We start from the raw sequence: 15,920 nt of genomic DNA, 5'->3' as shown, positions 1-15,920 counted from the left end.
CCTGAATCTTCCAACATTCGGCTTCATTGAATGTCCCTGAGTTCTAGTGTTATGACCATAGCTGTCAACTTTCAGATTTGAAAATAAGGGATCAGCAGCATAGCTATTAACTTTCAGATTTGAAAATAAGGGATCGGCAGCCTCACCTATTCCAGGGACAGTCTACGGGATATCTAACAATCCGGGATAGCAGCGGGAAACGGCACTGAAATAGGAGAATTTCCCACAAAAAAAGGGAATGTTGACAGGTATGGTTATGACTGAGAAGACCGCAAATACATCGTCTCTGCCTAAGAGTGCCTGTTGTTGCTCTCAGGGCTTTGCAAAGCAGAAAGGGCTTTCTGATTTGCATCAACAGTACTCTAACACTGTGTGTGTATGCTTGTGTGTGCAACAACACATGGAGAACACAGTAAATTGCTCACAAAACCTTAGGACAGGCATAGGCAAACTCTGGCCCTCCAGATGTTTGGTACTACAATTCCCATCATCCCTGACCACTGGTCCTGTTAGCTAGGGATGATGGGAATTGTAGTCCCAAAGATCTGGAGGGCTGGTGTTTGCCTATACCTGCCTTAGGAGGAAAGGACAATCACTGGTGGGTGGGTGCCCATAGCTGAGTAGCGATATGAATCCTAGTCTCTCAGGTCCTGTGTGGAATCTACACACATATAAGAAATGCTGTGAAAATGCTTTTGTTTTGTTTTAAAAAAGACATTTTGAAAAATATATTGAATTTGCCATAGCTCATCATCGTCATCTAGTGTCACATTTGTATATTGCAGTCTACAACACATTTAAAATGTTTTATTTGCAGCTGTATAGCTGAGCCCCTAGTCTAACACCCTAACCACTACACCACACTGTCTCACAAGTGTCAAACTCTGGGTGTAAAGACTGGGAGCCATTTATGTTGTATCTACAGAAACAATGTAAAGAAATGGACTCACTAGCAGGATTTGAGTAAACACTTAAAATTAACAACACGAATACAGAATTTACAAAGATGATGTTAAAATGATAAGAACATAACAATACTGAATTCAAGCTTGTGTCTATGTTCTTTGGGGATGTGGTAGTAACATAGACTTCCATACACACTATGTGTGACAGGTTGGGAACTCTCCCATGCCAAAGTTCAAAAGGTGTGCGTTTAGCTCCCTTGGTTGGCAGTCTATTCTGGAGATACACTGCTGTGTTTGCTGCATCTCCCTACAGCTTCTGTAGCAGGGATGCATCCTTTAACATGCATCTTGTTATCTCCAAGGGGAGTTTGTCAAATAAACCCCTGCAAATTTTCTTATATGCAGACAATGTAGTACTTTTGTCTTTGACAAGCGTGGGCTTGAGGCATTTGTTGAGAACTTTGGAGAGTTATTGCAAAAAGGAAACATTACAAATTAATTATGATAAAACGAAGATTATGGTGTTCTCTAGGAAAAGGACGGAATTCAAATGGCAAAAAAGACCATAAAATACCTATAGGTATTAAGGAATGATATTCCATTCATTAGGCACATGAAATCTACAATTTAAAAATGCTCTCAAGGAGGTGGGGGGGGGGGAGAGGCTCCTCCGATCATGGAGCCACAGCAGAACTTCTCCCATTATATTTCTTATGTCTTCACTCTGATATAATTTAGTTCACCCTTTGCTTTCAGTCTTTGGTATTCATTTTTTTGTCTCCTGCCACCCCCGGTTCCTCTCCTTGCTTCTCGTCTCTTTGTGGTTCCAGCTTCATTTCCTGCAGTAGGTCCATCCCCTGCTACAAAGTTGTTATTTTGTACCATTTTCTTGCCCACTGAAAATTCAGAGTTACTGGGTAGCCCCAGCTATAAGTAATTCCAGCATTTTTCAATATTGCAGTGCAGGACTTCACGCTCCTTCTCCACCTTATAATTTCCAGGCATAAGTCATTGAACACTTGAATTGGTACTGATTTTTACATCAGCTGGTCAGAGATCTGTCTTGTTGCTTTCATAAAAATTACTTTCTTATAATAACTTGCAAATCTCATGACTATATCTCAAGGTACTTCTATAAGTGACTGTGAATCCGCTCTATGTCCATTTCTTCCCATTGAGCTTCAGGAACTATCTCTTTCAGCAACCTAATAATATTCTCACGAAGAGTTTTGGGGTTCTCATCTGATGCTTCCACAAAGCCATGCAATAATAATAATAATAATAATAATAATAATAATAATAATAATAATAATAATAATAATAATTTATTATTTATACCCCGCCCATCTGGCTGGGTTTCCCCAGCCACTCTGGGCGGCTTCCAAAAGAATATTAAAATACTGTGATACATCAAACATTAAAAGCTTCCCTAAACAGGGCTGCCTTCAGATGTCTTCTAAAAGTCTGGTAGTTGTTGTTCTCTTTGACATCTGGTGAGAGGGTGTTCCACAGGGAAGGCGCCACTACCGAGAAGGCCCTCTGCCTGGTTCCCTGTAACTTGGCTTCTCGCAGTGAGGGAACCGCCAGAAGGCCCTCGGTGCTGGACCTCAGTGTCCGGGTAGAACGATGGGGGTGGAGACGCTCCTTCAGATATACTGGACCAAGGCCGTTTAGGGCTTTAAAGGGCAGCACCAACACTTTGAATTGTGCTCGGAAACATACTGGGAGCCAATGTAGGTCTTTCAATACCGGTGTTATTGTGGGGAATCAAGCCTTTATCAGGAGAAACTGGCCACTCTCCAGGCACCCGGCTTGATCTCCTGTTGACCTCCCTGTCTGCTTTCCCGGCAAGATCCAGGCAGAGGTCAGCGTGAGAAGAACACACCCCTCTTTCCTGCCCCCCCCCCCGGGCAGGGGAAAGAGATAGACAGAAACATATTTACATGCCTTTATTTCTGTCTTTGCAGCGTTACAAAAACATGACTGCTCTCTTCATACTCCTGCAGTCGAGAGAGAACAAACACTTCCTGTCCAGCTCATATTACACTCTGAGCTAATTCCGGTGCCCTCTGCACTGTGAATTGACTGTCCCTCTGTTTCCCACGGAACAGTCCCAACATTCCCATTATGTTTTGTTTTCAAGCTACCAGCAGCTCGCGGCTGCATTGCTTCACTATCGTAACATACTCCCCCCCATATGAATCAATGTGCGCTGCGAGCAAAGCGTGATCCAGAGAAGAAAACAAACAGTTGTTATACATATAACACTCCCCTGTTGTTTCAGTTCCACCCTTGGAACTACCCGCCACTGGTTTCCCCAGTGTACCTCTCTGCTTGTCTGACTTCCAAGGAATGAGTGCATCTACATTACCTTGGCTAGGGAATGTAGTGTTACGCTTAGCAACTCTCTGTTGTGTCTTTGTCTCTGACTTAGACACAGCTTCAACCTGTCTTGAGTTGTCAACAATAGTAACACATGCTACAGCTGAGTTAGCAAACTCTTTTGAATACCTCTTGGGTGGTACACCCTTTGTAACTCTCTCGGACCTGCGTATGAGGTGCTGATCCTCTCTGCTCACTGGTTCAGTCTCAGGACTCTTTGGAGAACCAGTTCCAATAGTAAATAGTGGTTCATCCTTCACCTGGGAAGGTCTATCCATTGTGTGAGATTTCCTCTCAATGACTGTGTCAACTGAGCTCTCCGAGCTATCACTGTTACTCTCAGTACCACTGTAATCAGTAAAATCGTCATCATCATCTGAATTGTCCTCAGTGGGAAATGTGTGAACAATTACTCTCTCCTGTTCAGGAGCACTCTCTAGAAATTTTGTGAGAATCACCTGACCAGATTCAGACAAAATTACTCTATAGAGACCCTTTTCATATCCCACAAAAATGCCTCTGGCATTCTTTACTCCACCTGGAGCTTCTGTTCTCACTTGAGACCCAAAAACCTTAAAATAGGCAACAGAAGGTTTTCTATGGAACAGCTTCTCAAAAGGAGAACTTCCCAAATCTTTGGAAACCTTTCTCAACCACGTGTGACAATAAGACATTAACGACTCAGCCCAGAACTCACGTGGCAAATGTGAACTAAGCAATTGCGCATTCACCCCCTTTTGCAATTCTTTGTTCACCCGTACACAGACACCCCTGTTCTACGCTTCCACTGAAACAGCAACCTTGTGCCTTATCTCTTTCTTCTGCGGGAACTCCTGAAAATCCTGTAAAAGAAAAATTGGCTTCTCATCTGTGAAAAGACAATCAATGTTTGCATCATGCACATTCTTAACCTTGTCACAAAACTCCTTAAACCTTTCTAAGGCTTCTTTTGGTTTCTCTAACGTATATACCCACACATAATGAGAGAAACAATCCACACACACAAGATAATATCTTGCATTGCCTCTAGATGGTGCTAGAGGACCAATCACATCAGCATACACCCGCTGAAATGCTCTGTCGGCCCTGGTCACCTTCCGGGCGTCCTTGGTCACACCTGCGAGAGAAATTTTGTTAGAATCAAATGCATTACATTTCACGTAATCACTTTGATCAAAAGTCAACAAATACAGTCCATCTTTCTCTCTGGCAGAAAGATACAACTCTCCATCTTTGAAGATCTTGCAGCTTTCATCATTATAGGACAGTTTCAGTCCTTTCTTTGCAATCTGCGAAACACTCAGCAGATTGAACTTCAACTCAGGAACCAAGTACACATTGTCAATAGTCAAGTTCAGACTCTCAAGATACACAGTTCCAAACCCGGTCGCTTCCAGCTCCTGACCGTTGGCCTGCTTCACAGTGAAGCTTTGCTTCTTAAACGTCAAAAACAGACTTCTGTGTGGGGTCATGTGTTTAGTCGCTCCAGTGTCAATGACAAACGTGTTCTCTACCTCTGGCGTGGTTCCTTTCGACATCAAAGCCTTTGCAGGTTTCACCTGGGACTTGGTATGACTTTTGCCTGACGCCTCAGGCTTCGCAGAGCTCCCCTTGGCTCCTTTCTGCTGACGTGGCTTCTTACAGTTCCGCTGAAGATGCCCAGTCTGTCCACAATTGTAACATCGGACAGCGCTCAAAGCTACAGCCTGCTCTTCAGTAGCAACAGCAGTGGGGGAGTCAGAACCCTCTGCTACTCTCCCCCTGTCCTTCACATCCAGTGCAGCAAGTCTGTCGTGTTCATTCAGAACAACGGCACACACTCTCTCCGCGGTCAGGTCCGCGGCCGGTAGGGAACCAAGCTGACTGGCAACCGTTTTATAAGTCCGATTAAGGCTGTTTATAATCATGAAGCAAAATACCTCCTCTTGTAGAGGGAAATTGCGTTCCGCCATCTGCTGGCGCAGGAACTTCATCTCTGTCAAATGCACTTGTACATCTCCATCAGGCGCAAGCCTCAGATTGGTCAGCTTTTCAAAATGCAGCAACGCTGAAGAACCAGCATCTCTCTGATGTGTTCTACGCAGCGTCTCCCAAATCTCTCGCGCGTTATCTAAATTCCGGATATGCACAAGTTGTTCATCCGAGACACACAGAATTATAGCCGTCCTGGCTTTCACATTCTGTGAATTCCAACCTGGCGTTGGTGCTGCTGGAATGGGGTTCTCAATCACCCCAAAAATCCTCTGATTCTGTAGCAGGGCTTTCATCTTTATAGACCAAGATGAATAATTGTCATTTGTCAGGGGAGGTGGGTAAGGTAAGTCTCCCCCCTTCTTGGCATCCATTTTGAATCCAAGCCTCAGCTCTCACTCTCGAGCCTGTAAAATTCCAAGAGTGACTCTTGGTTGTTTTTCTGCCTTCTTCACTTGGCAGACAAACCGCAAGCTGCTTAAAAGTCCTTGCACAGAACAGCGAGATAGTCAAAACACTCTCCGTGTTCCAGCCCCAGCCAGTAAGTTTCCACTCCACTGACTTCCCATTGCTTAGCAACTGTGCATACCAGCATTATCTAGGTATGCAAACTATTCTGCTGTTTCTTTGCCAGTGCTGGTTTCAGCCAAACGCAGACACTTTAGTGAACCGAAGATTGCTTTTTTACGCGTTCACTTTACAGCCATAAATTCTCCATACCTTGGGGGCTCCGTTGCTTGGCATTCATTTCGTCTCGATGCCCAGCCGTCTGTGTAGCTTCCAGCTGCACGCAGACTTATCTTCCTTCCCTTGGTGCAGAGGATGAAGAACAATCCATCAACCTCTCATGCAGATTTCAATGGATCAGAACCATCCTCTGCTACCAGATGTCGGATACTTAAGCCTTATCAGAGGAAAACTGGCCACTCTCCAGGCACTCAGCTTAAGCTCCTTGTTGACCTCCCCATCTGCGTCTCCCAGCAGGATACAGGCTAGGTCACTATCGGCGATCCTCCTCAAGCGTGAGAAGAACACACCTCTCTTCCCTGCCCTCCCTGCCTCCCCCAGAGAGGGGAGAGTCAGACAGAAATGTATTTACATCGCTTTATTTCTGTCTTTGCAGCAGTACAGAGAAACGCGTCTGCACTCTCCAGACTCCAACAGCAGAGAGATAAACTCCACCCCTGTACTTACAGTACAGGTCAGATGACACTCTGAGCTAACATCCGGTGCTCAGTACAGTGAATAGACTGCCCCTTTGTTTCCCCAGTACAGTCCCAAACATTCACATCCTGTTTTGCTTTGCAGCCACCTGCAGCTCGCTCTCGCATTGCTGCTTTTCCTAACAGAAAGGCAGTTTCAGTCCCATGATGAGGCCTGAATCCCGACTGGAAGGGATCCAAATGGTCCGCTTCTTCCAGGCATGCCTGGAGTTGTTCAGCAACCACTCGCTCAATCACCTTGCCCAAGAATGGAAGATTTGATTTCAGTTCCCCTGGGAATGGCCCGGTGCCAAGGGACAAATTGATGATATCCCCTAGGGGGGCCCGCACCTCGTCTGGACACGCTCTAATCAGCCAAGACGGGCACGGGTAAAGAGGACAGGTGGTGGGCTTTCCAGCTCGGAGGAGTCTGTCCACATCGGCTGGGGATACTCGGTCAAAGTGGTCCAATACTGGACCTGAGGACAGTTGAGGGGCCTCCAGTTCCGTTATTGTATCCAAATTGGCAGGGAGGTCATGGCGGAGCAACAGGACCTTCTCCGCAAAAAAGCTCGCAAATGCCTCACAGCTGTGTGTCAAATTATTTAAATTTGGCTGTCCCTCAAGGGACATTAAAGACCTAAGTATACTAAATAATTGCGCCAGGCGAGAGCTAGCGGATGCAATGGAGGCCGAAAAGTGAGGCTTCTTAGAGGCCTTCACTGCCATCTCGTAGGTTTTCATAAAAACCCTATAAGATGTTCTGGAGGCTCCGTCACGGGCACCCCGCCATACTCACTCTAGCCGTCTGAGGTCCCGCTTCATTTTCCGGAGCTCCTCAGTAAACCAGGGGTCGCAGAGGGCGCTTAGGTGCGATCTCATTGATGGCTGCCAGGAGCTGGGTATTCCAGCCCTCAACAAGCTCAGTCAATAGGTCGCCAGGGGGAGCAAGGTCCCACAAGGCTTGACGGAATCTATCAGGGTCCATCAGCCTCTGCGGGCGAGCCCAAATTGGCTCGCCACCTAAGCAGGGTGGGGGTGGAAAGTCAATCCTGGCTTTCAGAGCGTAGTGATCAGACCATGGCACCTTCATCGAAGGAGACATGACCACATCTATACCTACGCCAAGGATCAAATCCAGCGTGTGGCCTGCTTGATGTGTGGGGCCCGAAACAAACTGGGAGAGCCCTAGTGTCGCCATGGAAGACACCAGGTCCAGAGCCTGTGAGGAGGGAGTGGCATCAGCGTGGAAGTTGAAGTCCCCCAATACCAGTAGATTAGGGAACTCCAAGGCCCACACCGCCTCCAGTAGGCCTGACAGGGTGGCTGCTGGTGCGCTAGGTGGCTGGTACACCAGCCAGACAGCCAAGCTCTCCTCGGAGCCCCACACTAGGCCAACACATTCAATGCCGGGGATCGATGGCAATGGTAGAGCCCTGAAAGAACAATCTTCCCGGATTAATAATGCCACCCCTCCCCCCCGGCCCACAGTCCACGACTGGTGGAGGACGGAGAAACCTGGGGGCGCCATCTCTTGTAAGGTAACTGTTGCCCCTTCGCGTACCCAGGTCTCCGTCACACAAGCCAGGTCGACCCCCTGCAAGGTAAAGAAATCTCGCAGGGTGGCGGTTTTGTTGCCTATAGACCTGGCATTGCACAGCACCAATGACGGAGGTGAGTAATCCTTGCTCACCCTACCCTTGTCCCTTGGGATGGAGCGCAGATTGGAAGGGGTACGAGCATATCCATATCTCGATCCCCTCCGCCTATAACATCTGCCCCCAGTGCCATACCTCCCTCGCCCCTCCACGGTAGCAATCCCAAGCCTCATACTAGACTCCATTGATGGCAATTGATGTTATTCTTTCCCAGCCTAGTTGTTCTGCTTATAGTATCAGCAACTCGATAACTCTAATTAGTTGAGTAGAACAGACCAACTAAACATCAGCTACAGAACATCAGATGACAGAAATGATAAAGATCAGGTGAGGGTGGGCGCATGTCTGTATACAAAGTCAGCCAAGACCCCACCATGAGGCATGCTGGGGCCTTACTGTGCAAACTCAGCCCCACCTCTGCTCCAGTAGAGCAACTGATTGCCAAGTGCCCAGCTTTTGGAGAAATGTAGTGCGGTACACCTGGCTCAGCCCGCTGGGTTGAGGAGTGGCTTGGATAGTTTCCCTGCCTAGGTTGTCTTTAGAATCACAGAATTGTAGGGTTGGAAGGGACCTTGAGGGTCATTCACTATTGCGTCCCAACCCACCAGTTGAAGATCAGCCTTATAGGAAATTGGAAATTAATTGCCTTTGTCCTCTGATGGATCTATGGTAGCGGAAATGGCATCTGTGATGCTAAAATATTGCACTGGAAGGAAAAGTTATAATCAATTCTTAACATTTTATTTATGTACTGTGTTAAACAAGGACCAGAGAAAATCCCTGATCCAAATACAATGGAACTGAAAGCATTACAGGTACAGAGACTATTGAAAACACAGAGTAATATAATAGTTTCAATACAACTGAATTATAGCATCGTTTTGTTGTTTGGTCCCCCCCCTCCCAATCTCTCCTTTCCTCACCTCCCCACCCCACCCCACCCCACCCTGCCAACTCCCAAACCATTTTTGGAAAATAAATGTAATAAGAACTAGTGCAAAAAAGTTCTAAAGGTGAAGCACAGTGTGTCAAGTGGCATAAGAAAACCAACGCCTGCTTCCAAAGACACAAGCCACTTTATTATGACAGTGAGCTCATCTGCAATCTCCTTCAACCCATATTTGGATTGTATCGTGTATCGGTGGATTCTTCTTGGGTCTGACTTTTCTTGTTCTTCCATGGCTGCACCTTGTGGAAATCCGATCCAAAATGCCATACTGAATCTTATCATCCATGCAGAAAACCTGGAGTGCAATTTTGCTTAAGGGCTCATCCACACTTTTCCTCAACCAGTATTTTGATTGTATTGCATCCTGATAAATTCCCTTGGGTCCAAGAACTTTTCTCATTGTTCTGTGGCTGTACTTTGTGAAAATCCAATTGGCACATGGTACGATCAAAACTGGCACACAATATAATCAAAACATGGGGTGAGCAAAAGTGTGAAGAAGCTCAGAGAGAGAAGGAACTGAAACAGAAATGAGGCAGTGAGGGCAGAAAGGTTTTTAAAAGTTGACTTCAGCAACAAGACTTTTAGCTTTTAAACCTCAACACCATGTATTGTAGTAGTAGTAGTAGTAGTAGTAGTAGTAGTAATAATAATAATAGTAATAGTAATAGTAATAGTTATTATTATTATTATTGACTTTTTTCACAGCAGGTCTGGTCTTGGTGTCCACAAGCACTTGGGAAGGGTTCAGCAACCAGGCCTGGGTCTCCAAATGACAGCATCCCCACTGCCAGTGCTATTTTTTTAGAAAAAGAAATGCCAGAACTCACCATGAACGCCTCCCTTGTTCTCTTCTAATGGCAATGGTGCCCATCCGAGAGGTGCCGGAACTCAATTCCATTGAGTTCCGACTGGAAAAAGCCCTGCCCACCTCCACAAGCTCCCTGACCTCACTGGATCTCACTTGGTGGAGCCACAAAAAGAGGCAGGCAGTTTTTCAATATGCTGGGGGCACCTGTCTACCACAAAGGTCCTCAAAGTGTGTTCAAATTAATCATAAAAAAATCAGCACTGTAAAACAACATTTAACATGAATCCATTCAACATTTTAAAGACTAAATTAGAGTACTGCCAGCGCTGTTGGGGTGGTAGTGCGGTGTTTTTGGATTGAAGGGTACTGGAGTAAAGCCAGCCTGGACTTGGGGGCATGGCCTCATCCTTCTTGGAAGGCAAAATCATTCTGGCTTTGCGCTTCCAACCATCAAATGAACAGGCACAACTTCTGGAGGCCAAAACAGATGGGGGTTTAAAGGTGTTTTGGTATTGAATAAGCAGGTTTAATAGAAAGTTGGGTTTCATAGAATTATAGAGTTGAAAGGGACTCCAAGGGCCATCTAGTCTAAACCTGTGGATTTTTAAAAAAAATTATATACTGTCCTCCATCGGAAAATCACAGGGCAGTTTACAGTATAAAAACAGAAAAAGACATAAGTCATAACAAACAAAACAATAAATCACTCCAGTTAAAAGGCCATGGATTGTTTTAATTAACCAAAGGCCTGGAAGGAATGTTTTCACTTGGCACCTAAAGATATGTAATGAAGGCACCAGGAGAACCTCCCTGGGGAGAGCATTCCACAAATGCAATGCAGGAATCATAGTTAAAGCAGCCCAAAGATGGCCAATTGCACCCCTAACCTCACAGCTTGGTGTAAAAGACAAAAAATATCTCCAAAATATTTATGGGGAGAAATCTTTTTTGCACTGTGCCTGAGCCTTGGGATATGATATCCCTGCCATCTTCATGAGACTATGAGGCAGGCTCAGGTGGGTGGAGGTGCTTGATATCCTCCCCAGGAGGACCTCAAACTCTGGGAGCTACCACAGAGGATTTCCTCTCATCTCACAGAACTTCAGTTCTTGGATCTTCTTTTGGGGAAGCCTGTGGCAAACTGGCCTAAAGTGTAGTGGGACATCCTGTAGGCACCAGCAGTTCTTAAAGTCCACACTCTTCCTTCTATTGCTTACTGATGCCCCTTTAGGGGAGCGGTAATGAAAAACATACTTTTGCATCCAGAGAGCCCCAGGGGTCTAACCTCAGCATCTCAGATCAGACATAGGACCAAGCTATCTGAAGGACTCTATCCTCCCATATGAGCCTGCCCAGGCTCTGAGATTAGGTTGCCATATTTCAGAAGGTGAAAATCTGGACACGTTCACCATTCAGCCTGGAACCAAACCTCTGCCTTTTGGGCCTTCTTGGCTGCTAAGCATGAAGGGCCGGGCTGTTGACAGGACGCCCTGCGAGAGGTGAACCACTGGGGATGGCCGATTTCTGCCTGGAAAGTGCTTCTGACTGTGGTATTCCGGATATGTCCAGGAAATTCCGGACATATGACAACCCTATCTGAGATCTTCTGGGGAGGCTGTTCCCTCTACTCCAGCATCCTCAAAGGCTTGCTTGGTGGGGATGTGGGACAGGGTGGTGGCTGCTCCCAGACAACATTAGAACTCCCTTCCCAAAGAAACCAGATTGGCTCCCCTCTTTACTGTCCTTCTATCAGCAGGTAAAGACTGATATATTCCAACAGGCATTTGGGGACGGACTGGTTTTTTAGGGTTTTTTAAGGAAAGGGCTTTCAATACTACTGTGCTGTTTTTATCTGCATTTTAATAGATTTGTGGTGTTTTAAATATTGTTTTAATTTTATTCAAGTTGAACTACTTTTTAACAATTATCTTTTATATGTTTTTAGCTTAATTTTATCTGTGTGATTTTGATCTGTGTAAGACACCTTGAGTCCCAACATGAGAAAAAGGTGAGGTATAGATAAATAAACCAACAAACAAATAATAATCAGGGCTGGGGAAAGCTTTATTTCTCTTGGGTCCCTGGAAAGTTTCTGCCCATCAGCATGGTCAATTCTGGGCTGGATGGACAGAGAGGCTCATCGTGTCTCTACAAGACCACAATGATCACCTTCCTCCTCCTGGGGCTGAGGGATTATCTGTGAGTCAGACGAGTTCCTTAAAAGAAACATGAACTGTGTACATGTGGAAAGTATCCAGGTGTCTTAGTAGACTGCAAAGTTAACGTGAGGCAACAGTGTGATGCAGCAGCAAAAAAGCCTAATGCAATCCTAGGCTGCATCAACAGATGTCTAGTGTTCAGATCAAGGAAAGTAATAGTCCTGCACTATTCTGTCTTGGTGAGACCACACTTAGAGTACTGTGTCCAGTTCTGGGTGTCATAATTTAAGGCTATTGACAAGCTGGAACGTGTGCCGAGGAGAGAGACCAAGATGATGAGGGGTCTGGAAACCAAGCCTTATGAGGAACAGTTGAGGGAGTTTGGGATGTTTAGAATGGAGAAGAGGAGGCTGAGAGGTGATATGGTAGCCATCTTCAAATATCTGAAGGGGTGTCCTATGGAAGTTGGTGCAAGCTTGTCTTCTGCTGCTCCAGAGGAGAGGACCCGACTCAATGGATTCAAATTGCAAGAAAGGAGATATTAGGAAAAGGTTTCTCATAGTAAGAGCTGTTCAGCAGTGGAATGGACTCCCTTGGAAGGTGTTGGACTCTCATTTATTGCAGGTTTTTAAACAGAGACCAGTTGTCTGTCAATGATTATTGAGCTGTGATTCCTGCATTGCAGGGGGTCAGACCTTGGGAGTCACTTCCAACTCTACAGTTCTATGATTTCTAAGATTCATCTGTGTCTCCCAGCAACACTCAGGTGATATACATAAAAGAGGGCCTTTGGAATATCCCCAGTGGGCTAGGGAGAAAATTAGGACGGCTATGCAATCTTATAAACTGACATGGGCAAGGAAAGGAAACTGTTTAGGGCAGTGGTTTTCAACCAGTGTGCCATGGCACTATGGGGTGCCTTGAATGATGGTCAGGGGTGCTGTGGGCAACACTGGCCTCCATCTCTCTTTCCTTCCTTCCCTTCTCTGATGCCCTCTCGCATCTCTGCCTCCCAAAGTCTTTCGCAGCTATTTGCTGCAACAGCTCTGGCTACAAGCTCCGCAGGCAAATGGTGCCTCTGGGGCTGGCCAGGGGATGCTGGGTGCCAGGAGCTGAGGTGGCCTCAGAGTAAGCAAGCAAGCAGGTGAGGAAGCCCAGCCAGCTAGTTTGCCAGCACTTGTTGGGAATGAACAGACAAGTGGGAGGCCAGTCAGGCAGGTGCTGAACTGGCCTTCCTTGTGCTTGATGTGTGCAAGATCTGCCTGGTAGCTTAGTGTCCAGTGCTGAAGGGGAGCCTTTTCACCATGCAGGCCTGGCAGTGCCCACTGCTGTCACTGCTGCCTCCCAAGGTAAGGTGCTTGTCTCACATTCACTTTTGCCAGTCTCCACTAGGCCACTAAGACTGGGGGCATCCTCTTCCCAGGCCCCTGTGGGGCAGTGTGAGTAGGAATCTCTCTTTGGGGCAGAGGGGGCAGCTCAGAGACCAGGGCAGTGGCAGCAGCAGCCCGGAGGACTCCCAAGGAGACGGGGGAGGAGAGGAGGCTGACGGAACATCCCCCAGGGGAGGGTGTTTCAAAAAGAGTGAGAGGCTGCCAGTTCTGCAGGCAAGGGGTGACATAGATGGGCTCCTGAGCCCCACAGGGGTGCCACAGAAAGTATGCAGTTGGTCAAGGGAGTCGTGAACTCAGAGAGGTTGAAAACCTCTGGTTTAGGGGACCAGTGCTAATAAAAATATATTTTAAAAATGGGGAAATTCAAATAACAAGGAGAAACTCCAGGTTCAGAAAGGTAAATACGTCTCTTTCTGGACTGAACAAGACCAGACACTAAAGGTCCCCCCCCCCAGCTGCAGCTCTGCCAATGAAACTCTTCTTTTGAAGCTGAATTATGAGGAAATTCCCAATTATGGCCAAAGCAATTCAAAATACTGGAGTGTTAACCAGGGACAGGACCTCGGGGTGGGGCAGGGAAGAGGGAGGAGCAGGAGTGGACCTGCTGTTCGTGGCATGTCCCAGAGGACAAGGATGATGCAGGTGTGTCCTCAGCTTAAGCCCTTCAAGGAGCAAGAGAATACAACTTGCAAAATCATAAATTGTAGAGTTGGAAAGGACCCAAAGGGTCATGTAGCCCAACACTCTGCAATGCTGAAGGACCAACCAATGACAGATGTTCAACCAAGAGCACACAAAGGCTGCTCAGGAGTTAGTGACTGATGGAGGAGCCTTGAACTTGGGTGGGTGGGCGGCGGAAGGAGGTCATCACACCATCATGATTATAGTTTTGGGCTGGGCTGAGAAGATGATAGGGGGGCGGGGAATCCGTAACAGATCTCTGTCAAGCCATTTCTGTTGCCTCTAGTGCAAGTAACTTGGTATGGGGAAGAGACCCCTGTGGCCCTATAAACGAGGCACATGGGGGGGGGGAGAAGAAGCAGTCCTCAATGGAGCTGGGGTGTTTGTGTTTGCCTTTCCTCAGAAGACAGTTCTCTTAGAGCTACTCCTGTGGGCTTTCCCTCTGCCTCTGAGCTGAGGCCTGCTGCTAACCGAACCATTTTCTCAAGAGGCCCAGCTTGAGGTCTGCTGCCAACTGAAGCCTTCACCAGAGCCTTAGAGCCTGAGGCCTGTTGGTGACTGAACCATTTTTAACTGAAGCCTGATGCTGATTTAAACTTTTTCTTCAGAGACCCAGCCTGAAGCATGCTGTTGAATGATTCCTTCCCCAGAAGCTGTTCCCACAGCCTCACATGCTTCAGAGACTCTCTCATCGCAAAGCAGTCCCTGTGATGAGGTGCTCTGGGGGGTGGGAGGGGGGTCTGCATGGGGGTGGGTCTGTGTGCATCACCCCCAATCCTGTGTCACCTCCTGCCACTGGAGGAAGAACATTTATGCACCCAGCCCCTTTCCCCCCACTGGTGAAAAAGAGCTGGCAGTTGCCTTTTCCCTGCATTGCAAATGAGGGTCCCCCGTCCCTTGTGAGGGTCTTGTCCATGGCAGGGAGGGCCCCCAGGCTCAGCCCCGTGCTGCTGGGCACGCTTGAGAAGGACACCATGGTGTGGAGGAGCATTATAACCAGGACGCAGAACCGGATCTTGCCGCTGCTGAGGTGGGAGCCCGCAGATACAGGCAGCAGGGATGGATGGTGCTGGTGCTGGTACTGGGTGTGGTGGTAGTAAAGGTTGTAGTGCTGCTGCCGCTGCTGGTGAACGTGGTGGTGGTGATGGGGGATGTCACGGAGTTGGTCATGGAATGACTCTGACTCGATGGATTTGGCTGATGTATTGCAGCTGTCGTCTGGGTGGTGGTTGCATGAGTCCCACAGCATATCGCAGCACTTGGCTTCCTGTTCAGGCAGATTGCTCTCCAGCAACCCTGGCAAAAGGACAACAAGAAAGTGGGGGGGGGGGGAGAGAAGTGGTGTCAGATCTGCTAAGTGCTACCTTCAGGAGAGTTCACTGATATACATGAAACCAGGGTAGAATTAGAGGAATCCGCTAATGGGCAGGAAAAAGGAAGAAGGAAGCAACCAGAGGGAATGATTGGTGGCTTCTGTTGTTTCTATACTAATGCACAGAGCATGGGAAATCAACAAGATGAACTTGCACTCTTAATCAAAATTGTAGAGTTGGAAGGTCCTCTGGATCATTTAGTCAAACCCCCTACAATGCACAAATCACAGCTAAGAAATCCCTGAAAGGTGGTCATTCAACTTCTGTTGAAAAACCTCCAAGGAATGAGAGTCCACCTCTGTGATCAAATCACAGAGAGCAGATGACTTATTTTGGACCAACCTGGCACTAGCTACCAGCAGCAGCAGCAGCAGCAGAGCCCAGGGTTGGCTGACGTGGTTTCCTCATATTCTGAAAATCAAGAGACAGACCAGAAAA

General features: G+C 47.1%; 1 pseudogene across 1 annotated transcript in view; it reads right to left on the bottom strand.

Moving 5' to 3' along the window:
- Window positions 1-14,797: 14,797 nt before the first annotated feature.
- Window positions 14,798-15,920, bottom strand: part of LOC308578048 (NALCN channel auxiliary factor 2 pseudogene) — a 93,172-nt pseudogene continuing 92,049 nt past the window's right edge. Inside the window, exon 3 of the transcript XR_014013527.1 lies at window positions 14,798-15,405. The product of XR_014013527.1 is annotated as an NALCN channel auxiliary factor 2 pseudogene (transcript). The remainder of the gene's footprint in view (window positions 15,406-15,920) is intronic.

This window comes from Podarcis bocagei (assembly GCF_964188305.1).
Source record: "Podarcis bocagei genome assembly, chromosome: W".
NCBI lineage: Eukaryota > Metazoa > Chordata > Lepidosauria > Squamata > Lacertidae > Podarcis > Podarcis bocagei.
The sequence above is the reverse complement of the archived record's forward strand: the minus strand, read 5'-3'. Positions and strand labels throughout refer to the sequence as shown.